The 12914-nt window shown below is 42.9% G+C and overlaps 1 protein-coding gene across 1 annotated transcript in view; it reads right to left on the bottom strand.

Moving 5' to 3' along the window:
• The window catches only part of EDA (ectodysplasin A), a gene marked incomplete at its 5' end in the record, with an annotated part of 81004 nt that overhangs the window by 10321 nt on the left and 57769 nt on the right, over positions 1–12914 (bottom strand). The gene's annotated exons all lie outside the window — the stretch shown is intronic.

Raw genomic sequence — 12914 nt, 5'->3', positions numbered from 1 at the left:
GCCAGGAGGCAGGTGTGACTTGTGGGAGGGGTTCTCCTGGGAGCCCTGGGGGGGTGAGGGCAGAGTGACTGCAGTGGGGGTGAATGGATGCCTTGGCCTGGGAGGAGGAAGCAGGGGCGAGGAGGGCCCTGGGGGAAGAGAAGGGAGCAGACATGGCCGCTGGGAGAGTGATGGGCAGGGAGGGGAAATAACGGGATCCTGAAGGCAGTCCAGACTCGGGGACTTTGGGCTCGCTGGCTGAGAGCTGCCCTGGCCAGCTATTGTGACCTTGTCCACAATCTGATCCGTGTTACTGAAACCTGGGTGGGCCTGGAGCAGGTTGTTCCCCTCTTGGAAAGGGCCACCCTAGACTCTGGGTTGCCGTTGTTGTCGTGCCCGATTCCCAGAGGGTTTCAAGAGGCCTTGCTCTGCAGACAACTGCGTGCAGCTCCCTCTGGTCGGAGTTGGGCTTTAAGGGTTCCCAGCCCTATACTTCTATACATTCCCAGAATGTTCCCAGCTCTATAATTCTTCCCCCTCCGTCTTCTCTTCCTAAAGTGAACCATTCTGATCTCCCTTAATCTCTACTTGCTCCAGTTTTATCTGAATGAGTAGCTTGAAAACATACTGTGGAATTACTGTATTATTGGTCAGTCTTGACTCCTGGCCAGTGCTTGAACAAACCCCTGCAGTTTTCTAGAAAGGTTTCAAAAGCTGAGAGGCTATGCCTGGCCAGCTGGCTTCCTGCCCAAGGCCGTCTTCAGGTTTCTAACTTGGTGCCTTAATCATTACATCAAACTGGCCCTCCAAGTGTGGAATTAGCTCTTCCTGTAATTTGGACAATTTATTTCTACTCATGCAACCTAATTTGTGTTGTTTTTTGAAACTGCGCTTCAGAACTGATATTTATATTCAGCTTTTGATCAACCAGAATTCCTTTTTACAAATAGTAGCTAAACCAGCATCCCCCATCCAGGCCTGTATTCCTGTAACCTACTAAGATTGTCTTGAATTTTGCTGGTAGGCAGTCCGCTTCGGGGCTGTCCACTCTGGAACATTAAAGGATGGCTGCTTCCCCCTCGTTACAGATGCAGGAAATCAAGGAGGGTTGAGCTAGGAAGTCACCGTCATATTACAGGAATACACTTCCTCTGGTTCAACAACTTTTGCTGTTATTAATTTACAGTTTTGGTCACCACAATGTAAAAAAAGTTGTTGAGATTTTGGGAAGAGTGCAGAGAAGAGCAACAACAATGGTTAGGGAGCTGGAGGCTAAAACATACGAAGAACGTATGGGTATGAAATTGGGTGTGTCTATTCTAGTAGAAAGAAGGACTAGGGTGTGACATGATAGTAGTGTTCCAATATTTGAGGAACTACCACAAAGAAGAGAGGGTCAACCTATGGTCCAAAAGGACCAGAAGACAAGAGGGCAGGACAAGAAATAATGGATAGAAACTAATCAAGGAGAGAAGCAACCTGGAACTAAGGAAAAAATTCCTAACAGAACAATAAACCAGTGGAGCGGCTTGCCTTCAGAAGTTGTGGGTGCTCCAACACTGGAGGTTTTTAAGAAGAGACTAGATAGTCATTTGTCTGAAATGGTATGGGGTCTCCCGCTCAAGCAGGGGTTTGGACTAGAAGACCTCCAAGGTCTCTTCAAACTCTGTTATAACTAATACTGTAGCCAGACTCTATGGATTAATATACATACATATTAGACAGAGCTTAGTAGTCATAGTAGTCATTCATTGTTTACAAGTGCTGAGTTTTAATAATCATCACATTGTTTTAAAATGCCTGCAGAGACAGTGATTTGATTTAGCCAGATTATTAGCAAGGTGCCTCATTAACATAAAATAACAAAAACAAATTCATCTTGCCCCAGTTAATGAATGTGATGATAGTTTGACATTAACTAACTGAAAAAGCATCACATGCCCTACAGCATCAAGACATACTAAGCAGCCTGGATGCTACCTGAAACCCAAACCTTTGGACCAATTAGTCCTGCTTCTAATCAAAAGGTCCTTGCTGGGCAGCAATTGGACTGACATGAGACTTGACCGGCATGCATTTAGGCTATTCCCATTCTCTGGACCGGCCTGGGCAAGAGTGGGTAGGAAGAGTGGTGGCCTGGAATGGTGGATCCCCATTACAGGTCAGGTAAGACTGCTGGTCTTCTGCTTGGCAGGCCCAGACACGGTGGGCATGAATGTCTCTTTCCCACCCAGAGAAGAAGCTGCAGAATTCCACCCCCACCCCCCGCAGGCCACACTCGCCCCCATCCCTCTGGCAGGTGGGCCAGAGGGACAACCTACCATCATGAGAGCTATTTTTATTTCTGCTCTTAACTCCTATGCCTGAGGAACAAGGCGTGGATCTGGAAGCCCTTCTTCCTTGGGTTTATCTGATTGAATGACATCACAGCATTATTTTTTCTTCCACCCGTGTCAAGCCCAGTCCCAAGGAGTGCAATTTTGTCTTACTATAAAGAGCGCAGCAAACTTGCTTTTTATTTTTTAAAATGTTTTTATTAATTTATAACATAAAATACAAAAATGCAAAAGAAAATAGTAGGAAAGATAGGGGAGGGAAACGGGAAGGGAAAAGTGTGGGGAAAAGGGAAAGAAAGAAAGAAAGAAGAAGAAAGAAAAAGAAAGAAAGAAAGAAAGAAAGAAAGAAAGAAAGAAAGAAAGAAAGAAAGAAAGAGGCATTGACTTCCAACTTCCTTTTGTATAGTAGAATAAAATAATAGCATCACACCTCAACTTTTTTAAAAAAATTTTTTTATTAATTTTCTAATATTACATTTACATATTTGAAAAGCAACGTGGCGGCTGAGTACAATAATTCTATTATATATAGATATCATTAGTGCAGATCTCAAACTATTACTATTCCCTCTCTTTCCCCCTTAATATATACTGTCTTATATTTAAGTTAATACAATACTTATTCTATCAATCAAATAAAAAATAACTTTCTAACATTTATCAATAATTTTTAGTTTTTTTATATCTTAATTGTTTTAACATTCAATCTTTTAGACAATCACCTAATACATTTTTCTCTATTTTAATTTCTATTGATATTTAAATTTAACGTTTAATATTTATCCTTTCCAAATTTTAAATGACCCCAATTCCTTTATTACAATTCCTCCCTAAGTCTGGTGTTCAGAATACACATCTTATCTATATAAGTTCTCATCACGTACATCAACAAATTAATAGTACAATATAATATTCTTATTTTCTAATAATTCTCAAATATCTTAAAATCTTAAATTTGATAACCGAAATTTCTTTTATGTCCACACTTCCTCTCTCTTCCTCATTATATCTACTATCTCATACTTAAAACTAATATTTTTTCCCCTTACTGCTACAAACATATTTATTACTTTCATCAATAAAGGTTTAACTTATATATATCTTAATCACCTTTACATGATCTTTATGCACAATATTCCAATTTAACTGTTAGTATTTATACTTCTAAATTTTACATAACCAAATTTTCTTTATCTCAACTCATAACAGCATGTTATATTCCAAATACACGCCTTATCTATTTAAGTATATTCTATTTTAGGATATAAAGATATATTTATTACTTTCATCAATAAGGTTTTAGCTTATATGTGTCTTAATCACCTTTACAGGACCTTTATACACAAATCAATATTCAAATTTAATTGTTAGTGTTTACACTTCTAAATTTTACTTGACCAAAATTTTCTTTATCTCAACTCATAACAATATCTTGTATTCAAAATGCACATCTTATCTATTTAAGTGTATTGTATTTTAAGTTTTCATAGGTAGATCAAAACCCCATTCTATTTCAGTCTTATTCTCGCTTTCCTTCTTTGCCAAGTCGTCTTCCATGTCCACGCCTTTGAATCCTCGAGCAAATCTCCTTGTATTGTTATATCTATTATCTGACGTTGAAAAGACCATCCAGTTGCCATTTTGTTGAGAGGACTAGCAAATCTAACAGGTCGTCTCTTTATTTTTTTCATCTCGATGTAGTTGTCCTGAACTGTTTGTCTTCTCTTCCATCTGTTTTTCTTTTTGATCCTCAGGTTTCTTCTGATTCGTATAGAACGTCTTTTCCTTTTTCCATGTTGTCAATTTCTTTTCTGGGTTTTCCATTGTCTGTATTTGTTGAGCAGTTAAATCTTCTGTCGTGATATTTAATTGTTCCACTTTTTCTGTTGTACTCTGTATAGATAATTCTTTAGTTATAGTCGTAGTTTGAATTTGCATATCCGGGCTGCCTTCTAGTTTTTTTCTGTAGCTTCTTAATTTGTCATCAGCTGTAAGAAGAGTTTGAATAATTGCTTTCATCATAAAGGGGGTTTGTTCCTGATTTTCTTCCATAATGTTGTATTTGCCTAAAAGGTTTACTGTACAATCAAGAAGTCCACTGAATAAAAAGCACAGCTGAATTTCTCACAGCTGATATTCAAGGTTGCATGTGTCTTATCTATTGTCTGGGCTGTCAGCCAAGTCTCTTTTAGACAATAACAAGTTAAACTCTTAAGTTTAGCCATCAGATGTCACCCCAAAGTTTTTTCAGTTTTATTTCTATTTTAAAAAGAAAAACCCAGATCTTCAGTAAAAATAAAGTTAAAAAATAAAGAATAGAAAGTCTTTTAGTCCACAAATTTTAGGAAATAGAATTCCGGTTAGGATCCAGTTATTTTTTCAATGTTTTTAAACTTCCCTTAGTAGTTTCCAGAGGGAGGGCTAAAATCTCCCTTCCCTTTCAACAGGTGGGAAAATACTTTAACAGCTTGTGTAGGTACAGAAAATAATTAGGATTTAAGAGAGGTAGATCTCACCCAGTCTCTTCCACGCTGCTTTGGAATTGCCTGATAGTAAGTGTGGCTTCAGCAGCCTAGTGACGAGTCATATTTCTATGGCCGGTCTTTCGTCCGCCGGTTTGGAGGGATTCTCTGGCGATCCAGCAAGGGGCCTTCCTTGCTGGTCGCCTCTACAGGACGACTTCCGACCCTTTTCAGGGTCCCCCAGTGGTGCGAAACTGGACAGGGAAGACAGAGCTCGACTTCCAGGCGTCCATGGTGGCCGTGCAGCAAAACAGAAATCCAAACCTCAACTTTTTACTTTTACATAATAGTATACACTAGGCATTTCTATAACAACATACCTATCTAATTGCTAAAACCCAAAATCAAAGTTTCATTTTTTCCCACCTCGAGCACAAAGTCCAGAAGTGGTTTCCAAAAAGAAACAAAAGTAATTGGTTTTTTCCTTTAATCAAAGCAGGCAATTTCGCCATCTCTGCTAACCCCATCAACCATTCATCCATTGTGGGAATCAAAGTGTCTTTCCAGTTTTGTGCATAAAGCAAGCTTGCTGCCATCATATCTAGCATCAAAGTTCCAATTTTTCCATTAAAGAAAAGTTTGAGGCTTTATCTTTATATTTACTTTGAGAATCTTCTGTATTGGGATGTGAATCCTGCTCCAATATTTCTTTGCTTTATCACACGTCCGCCATAAGTGATAAAAGGTCCCTTCTTTACTTTTGCATTTCCCACATTCATTTGAAATACCTTTATACAGTCTAGACAACTGATACAGTGTTAAATACCGATAAAAAGCAAAATTGCTTTTTAAAAAAATCACGAGCAGCAGAAGATTCTCCGTGCAAAGCACACTGAAGTCATCCTCTTTTCAGGATCAACGGTTGTGTCTCTTCAGGCCTGGGCTGGCTGCTGGCCAAGCCTTTGTCCAATCAGCCTCTCGGCTGTCCTGCCTTTGGTCTGAAGCTAAACCTGAACTTCACAAAATCTTATGCACGTGTATTATAAAATTCCTCTGGTTCATATCACCCTAGACTTTATCGGATGAGATGTACTGTACACCTAAGCCAGATCTCACCATTTCCCTCCACCCCCACCCTCCCCGCCAAAATAAGAACCAGGGGAAAGACACGCTCTAGCTGCTTTTGCTAATCCTTCCCAGAGGCCTTCTGCTGCTAAATTAGTTGCTACTTCAGGTCTCACACAATTACATGGAATCCGGAGTGGCACGTGCAGGCAAGTTCTGGCTCGTGGACACCCAGGTTTCCATCCAAGTGAGGTGTCTGCTTAAAAAACTAGCCAACACCTCTCTGCTGCTGTGCAATCCAGCAGGAAAGAGCTACCCTCACTGGCCATTTCTGCAGGTCCCTGGAGAGCCTGCATTCTCCTCGAAGCTTTTCCTGAGAAGGGTCAGAGCTTGTTGCCCATCCCTATCCAGACCTTCAGATGAAGCCTAGAGGAGGGGTGAGAATCCCTTCAGGATAGTACAGATTAGGAAACCATCGCCAGATAGGCCAGTATTGTACAGCTACAGTAACAGAACTTTGTAAGTCTGAATGTGCTTGGCCCCTCTCTCTCTCTCTAACTAGGAAGGGGCTTGGTCTGAGATGCTTCCTTGCATTACAGTTTTGCCCAGGGCCTTTTATCTAATCACTGCCTTGGTAGCAGCGCTTCCCCCTGACCTTCCAGGCCATTTCTTCTGCCTGGAGCAGCCGTGGGTGGACACTGTAGACATGATTTAGTATGGCTTCCCCAATCCATTGCTGCTCTCCTGGGTACAAGGCAGACGAAATGGCCTGGAAGGACAGCGAGTATCCTACATTATGTCCAAGGGGAACGTACTCTGTGTGCTATCTCCTCTCCTCCCCTGGTGAACCAGATTCTCTGGAAATCCCAACAGTCCCGACCCTGTTAGCCTTTTGCAAACCTTTAAAGATCTGGGTGTTCCCCAGTGCTTTGGGCCAGAAGGGGATATCGGTTCTACTGGTCAATGTTGCTTTGTCCTAAGTCGAACATCTGGCTTGCAACCTGTGGCGTTATGATTTGGCTTGTTTAACATAACATTGTAGGTCGCCCAGAGTCACTGCCAAGAGATAGGCAGCCATCTAAATCAGATAAGTAAACACAAACTATTGGATTTTGGATAGATGGTGAAGCTGAAAATACTTATAGGTCACGTCACGTGTGTGTGTGTAAAAATAGAAAGACAAGCTTACCTTTCTTCCTTTTAGAAGGACTTGGGCCTACAAAAGAAAAAAAATATGTATATTTATATTTCTGATGATGAAATTACATCCCATATCTAGTAATGTCTGATGAATAAAGAATAAAAATCCAACATCCATCCCTGCACAATACATTCAGTATATGAACAAGAGCTAAAAAAACTAAATACTTTTATAATTATATTTTGGGGTTCAGTGTAGTCCTCAACCTCCTGCCAGGCAGGAATCACTCCCGGAGGTGATGGAGACCCCAGGTGTCCAGGAGGCAACTACCCTCCACTTCGTGGCATCCACACGCAGCTTAACGGAAGACTCCGTGAAAGCCTCCCCTTGTCAATCACACTGCCAACCGTCTTCCCCTCTACCCACTTCTCCTTCTCCTACTCTCTGGATGCTTCCTACGGTAGGACAGTCAGAGTTGGATCTTGAGGGATGTTGGACCAGAGAGCAGGACAGAATGTAGAGGGGAAAATAGCTCCATTTTCTCCAAGACAATTTAGCAGTCAACAAAAAAATAAAATATCTGCGACTCCATTCTGTTGTGTTTCTAGAGCTACCACAGAAATGGGTTCCCATTTGTCTCTCTAGCCCAGGGGTAGGCAACCTCGGCTCTTTTATGACTCATGGACTTCAACCCAGAATTCCTGAGTCAGCATGGGGGAACTATGGCCCCTTCATGACTCATGGACTTCAACTCCCAGAATTCCTGAGCCAGCATGGCTCAGCTTGGAAACCTCTCCCTTTCCCCTCAGCATAGCTGACTCAGGAATTCTGGGAGTTGAAGTCCATGAGTCATAAAAGAGCCGAGGTTGCCTACCCCTGCTCTAGCCCGATGTGCTGCTGCCAAAATTCAGTGAGCAAAATGGGTCATTTCAGAGGGAGATTCCATTTTTAAAAAGGGGGAGACAGCAACTTGCCTTCCATTTTACTCTCGAGCACCGACCGCCAGGGAAGGCCTAAAATCCAGCCGATTCAAATTAAAAGAAAAAAGGGCTAAAATTGGTCTTCCTACAGGCCCTGCTTGGTGGGGGAGGGCTTCCCCACCCGATTCAGAGCAACTTTTTTTTAAGGGCAAGTGAAACATTTGTTTGTTTGTTTGTTTATATCCCACCTTTATTATTTTAATAAATAATTCAAGGCGGCAGACACACTCCTTAGATCCGCTTCTGGGAATCAAAATAAACAGAAAAGACCTGTTGTAAAAATGTGGCCCTTTCCAATGGAAGAAAACAATGGAAGAAAAAAAGCCACACACCCCTCCCCAAATACCAATAAATATCAGAGAAAAGAAGGATACAGACAATTATAAAATTACCTAAACAATTAACCAATTTGTCTGAACATGCCTGAAGAAAAATAGAATATCCTGGCAAAAGAGTACAATTGTGCAATTCCAGAGAGTTTGCTGACTAGGAAGCAAGGCATGCAGATTAAGCTCACATTAGAAAGCAGAAGCGTGGGCGATTCACTTCGCTTTAGTGTCTCTGAGATTGCAAAAACTTCAATTGATACGGTTACTTTTCCCAGGCTTCGGCCAGTTAGTTTAATCCAGTGATTTGCATACAGATAGTCCATGACTTACAACAGTTCACTTAGTAATGGTTGAAAGTTACAACAGCACTGAAAAAAGTGATTTATGACCATTTTTCACACTTATGGCCATGGTAGCATCCCCATGGTCATGTGGTTTACATTCGGATTCTTGACAACTGATTCATATTTATGACGGTCGCAGCGTGCCGGGGTCACGTGATCTCCTTTGGCAACCTTCTGACAAGCAAAGTCAATGGGGAAGACAGATTCACTTAGCAACTGCAGAGATTCACTTAACAACTGTGGCAAGAAAAGTTGTAAAGTGGGGCAAAACTCACTTAACAAATTTCTCACTTAGCAGCATAAATTTTGGGCTCAATTGTGGTCGTAGGTTGAGGACTACCTGTACATTAAAGCCTCTGCATAATGGTGGGGTGGGGTGGGGTGAGGGTCACTGATTTAGAGAAGCCCTTCTTGAAGGAAAATGCAACCTACATAATTGGAAGAGGTGTCAGGAGGCAGCTGGATCCCCGGTTGGCACCCAAACAACGTAAGAGTTGACCGTCTATGAAGATGAGAGGAGGAGGCAGCACTCCTCAAGGTGGGCACCATGATTTAGAAGGATCCTCTGACAGTCTCCTCCAAGGGGGTGTCCAAAGGACAACAGCCGTGAGGAGAAGGGATCAGGAAAGAAAATGCATTTGATACGCTTGGCTCGAAGTATCTGAAGGACTGCCATTTTGCAGAGAGGACCGAACTATTTAGTTATTTCAGGGGACTAAACAAGAAATGGTGGGATTACATTTCAAGGACATCGGCTTATTGTGAACTCTAAGAAACATTTCTTACCATGAAGAGCTACTGAACAGTGGAACAGATTTCAGTGTGTGTGTGTGTGTGTGTGTGTGTGTGTGTGTGTGTGTGTTTGTGTGTGTTTAAACAGACTGGAAGGCCATCAGTCAGAGGTTCTGAAGCTGTGGAGAAAGCGTTGCCCCAGTGATCTTCAGGGTCTCTTTCATTGTACGATTCTGTGGGGCTGCAGTAGCACTTCCTCAGGTAATCCTAATAACGGAACAGTTTTATGAAGGGAAAGCTGCTCTACGTATCAGGAGGTTAATTTATTTAGAGCTGTGCCTCCCTGGAAAAGCTTTTAAAATCCTATTTCTTTTAAAGAGTTATTCAAAAGACATAAATTAGGTTCACCCCTGAATAACACCTATGTTGTTGCATCATTCACTTAGTGGCGAATTCGTATCTGGAAGAACGGTTTGTCCCAGGGGTGACACGGACCCTCCTCAGCAGCACAGCTGCCATTCGGTTCTGCACGTGGTTGCCCATATGGAAGAGCAGCCCATCTAGAGCACGTTACAGTAATGCCGCTCCCAGCTGACAGGGGACAGCAGCTGACTGACCCCAAGCAAGGAACGTTGTGGCGGGTAAAGGCCTTCGTAACAGTGGAGATTACTCGAGCCCCAGTGATCACGATGAGCTCACTGCAAACTGCATTCCTTCCGAAGCAGCCCAACCCTCTCTCAGATGATGATGCCTCTGTTTGGGAAGCATCCGCCCACAAGCTTCCATCTTGTCAGATTTAGCCTCAGCTTATTGGCTCTCACCCAGCCCATTGCTGAATTTTGGCATGGGTTCATGACACGCACAGCCTCACCTGGTTGAGACGTTATGAATAAACACAGCTATTCTCAGCAGAATGATGGCACCCATCCCCAAACTCTTCATGGCTGCCCCAACAGCTCCCTGTAGAACCTAAGGAGCCCTGGGGACACAGTGCTGCCTTGAGGCCATTTTTGTGCTCAAAGATTTATCAGCTGCTTAGGCCTCCCCGTGAAATTATTCCTTCTACCAGGAATAGAAGCGCTCCAGAACATGATCTCCTACCCCATCTGTGGGGATGATTCAGAAGGAGTCAGCGGTATCAAAGGCTACAGAGAGATCTACAAGAACCAAAGATATCCATCCATCAGCGGCCAAAACCTGATTCATTATCCAATCCGGCCCTGAACTCTGAGGGAAAGCAGTTAAGTTTCCTTCTGCAAATGCCTATGCCTCTACGAAACAATCCTCTCTGACAGAAACTCTTCCCACCGGAATGTTTTGGTTCTAAATCTTCCCTGAGCATTAGAAGATTTTTTCAGGAACCTTGCTTCTGGCTTCATGTGATATCTAGAGAGCATCCTCTCAAAAAATCCCAGTAAGCTGTAAGGCTGATGACCCCCTTTCACTGCAGGAGACAAACTCGCTCCTCCCTGGATCTACTCAAACATCCGCTCGGCTCACCTGACCTCAAGTCAGGTTGAGCAAGGGAGCAAAAGCCGGTCAGAGGCAGACATTATCTGGCCCTTCCCTGAGGCCATCAAGATGGAAAGCAATCAAACTTAACTGGCCAGGAAGTCTACAAACAAAGAGCTGAAAGCATCATCAACAGCACAGCCAGCCATTTCACCCCTGAAGGGTTCAAATTAGGGCAGGGGCCCCCAACCCCCGGTCCATGGCCCAGTGCAGGTCCACAGCCCTTTTGGAACCAGGCACAGAAGTGGTGGGCAAGCATGCATGTGTGTGTGCACAGCTGCATTTCATCACCTCTGCCAGTCTGCCAAGCTGGAAAAGTTGGAGACTGCTGCATTACGGGATTCCAGGAACAGATGAAAGCAATCTCTGAATTACTTTGAAAACCTCTGCTGGACAATAAAAGGAACTTTCTTTGAAACCTTTGAAATCTTGGGGTACGATGGGGTGCTGGCACATGGGCCCAGTCAGTTTCACAACAACTGTTGTATCATTTGCACTCTGCCAGCTACTGCTCAGCGGTTCCCAGAAAACCACGGAGAGCTGGTTGGGTCAATGCCACTCATTCTTTCACTTTAAGCCCGGATGGCGCAATGGTTAGAATGCAGCACTGCAGGCAAACTGCCCACAGTCTGGAGTCTGATGCTGACGGGGCTTGAGATTGACTCAGCCCCTTCCGAGGTCGATAAAATGAGGACCCAGATCGTTGAGAGAAATATGCTGACTCTGTAAATGGCTTAGAGAAGGTATAAAGCACTGTGAAGCGGTATATAAGTCTAAGTGCTATTGCTATTAATCAATTTCAGTAGGATGACTGGTTCTGACTTATGACCGCTGCCCAGAGCAAGCAAAATCCACAAGATCTTGGTGGAATTAAGTCGGCCTTCTTTCCTGAAAAGGGACGAAACTTCTCTAGGACAGTGAATTGATCCTCATGTTCTGATGTGAAAAGAAAGTTAAGGACATGTTTTCTTATCTGGGTTGGTTTGATGACGACAACTTCCCATTGACAGGGTTAGGGTTAGGACGAAATCCCACAGTTGTTGTGGAGATCACACAAGATGGACCTGCGCAGAGGAATCCAGATGTCATTCCAGAAATTCAGCTGCTGCCTGAAGGAAGCTCAAAACTTGTAGAGTTTCTGGTTGGGTTTTTGTTTCGTTTTTTCAAAAGGGCTGTTTCTGCATATCAGCCGCAGTCAGAAACACTGCAGTGCAGCTGCTGGCGGGATGCACAATGCCTGAATGCATTTAGGTCTATTTACAGCAGGTTGAAGCTTGCAGGTATGAAGACTTGTGTCTCTTCTTTCTTTGCCTCTCGACTAACAAACGTTGAAGTAAAAAGCAGCTGACAGAAATGCTACTCATCTGAGCGAGTGCTGAAATCTTTTAGGAGCCAAAAATGGACAGGATTCATTTTAGATAGATAGACAGACAGAGAGACAAAAAAGAGGTGGGGATGAAGGTCATAACATTAGATGTGTTCCAGCTCTGTTTTCCTGCAGTGGATCCTAGATCATGGCACTTCATTTTTTAAAAAGGCCTTTTTTTAACATAATCTTTTAAAAAAAGACCTTTTTTAAAAAGAAGTGCCATGATCTAGGATCAACTGCAGGCAAAAAGAACCGGAACATATCTGATGTTTTTTAAGATTATAAACATGATTTCCGGTGAAAAGATAGCCAGCTGACTACACGCTCAGGGAAGGATCCTTCAAGGGTTTTCCCTGGGCTGTAGATTTTTCAATTACCAAAAGGAAAAAATGGCATTCCTTTACTTTATATGACTTTCCTGGGTAAGGGAAAGTCCTAAAATGATCCCGTAAGATCAGTGGTGTGATTCAGCAGAACTGGTAGCTAATTTTTTGTTGCCCAGGCCCAGAATGGACTTCCGGAAGTGGCATCCACCCAGAGAACTGGTTGTTCACATATTTGAATCCCACCACTGCTTAAGATCCTCTGATACAGCAAAGGTCTGCAAGTAGCTTCAGGAGCTGTGCTTTGAAGCAGCCTATGTGCCCAAAGCCATGGGGTGGGGG

The sequence above is a fragment of the Vipera berus genome (genome assembly GCF_964194415.1).
Source record: "Vipera berus genome assembly, chromosome: 11".
In the NCBI taxonomy this organism is placed as follows: domain Eukaryota; kingdom Metazoa; phylum Chordata; class Lepidosauria; order Squamata; family Viperidae; genus Vipera; species Vipera berus.
This window is presented reverse-complemented; position numbering and strand designations above follow the sequence as displayed.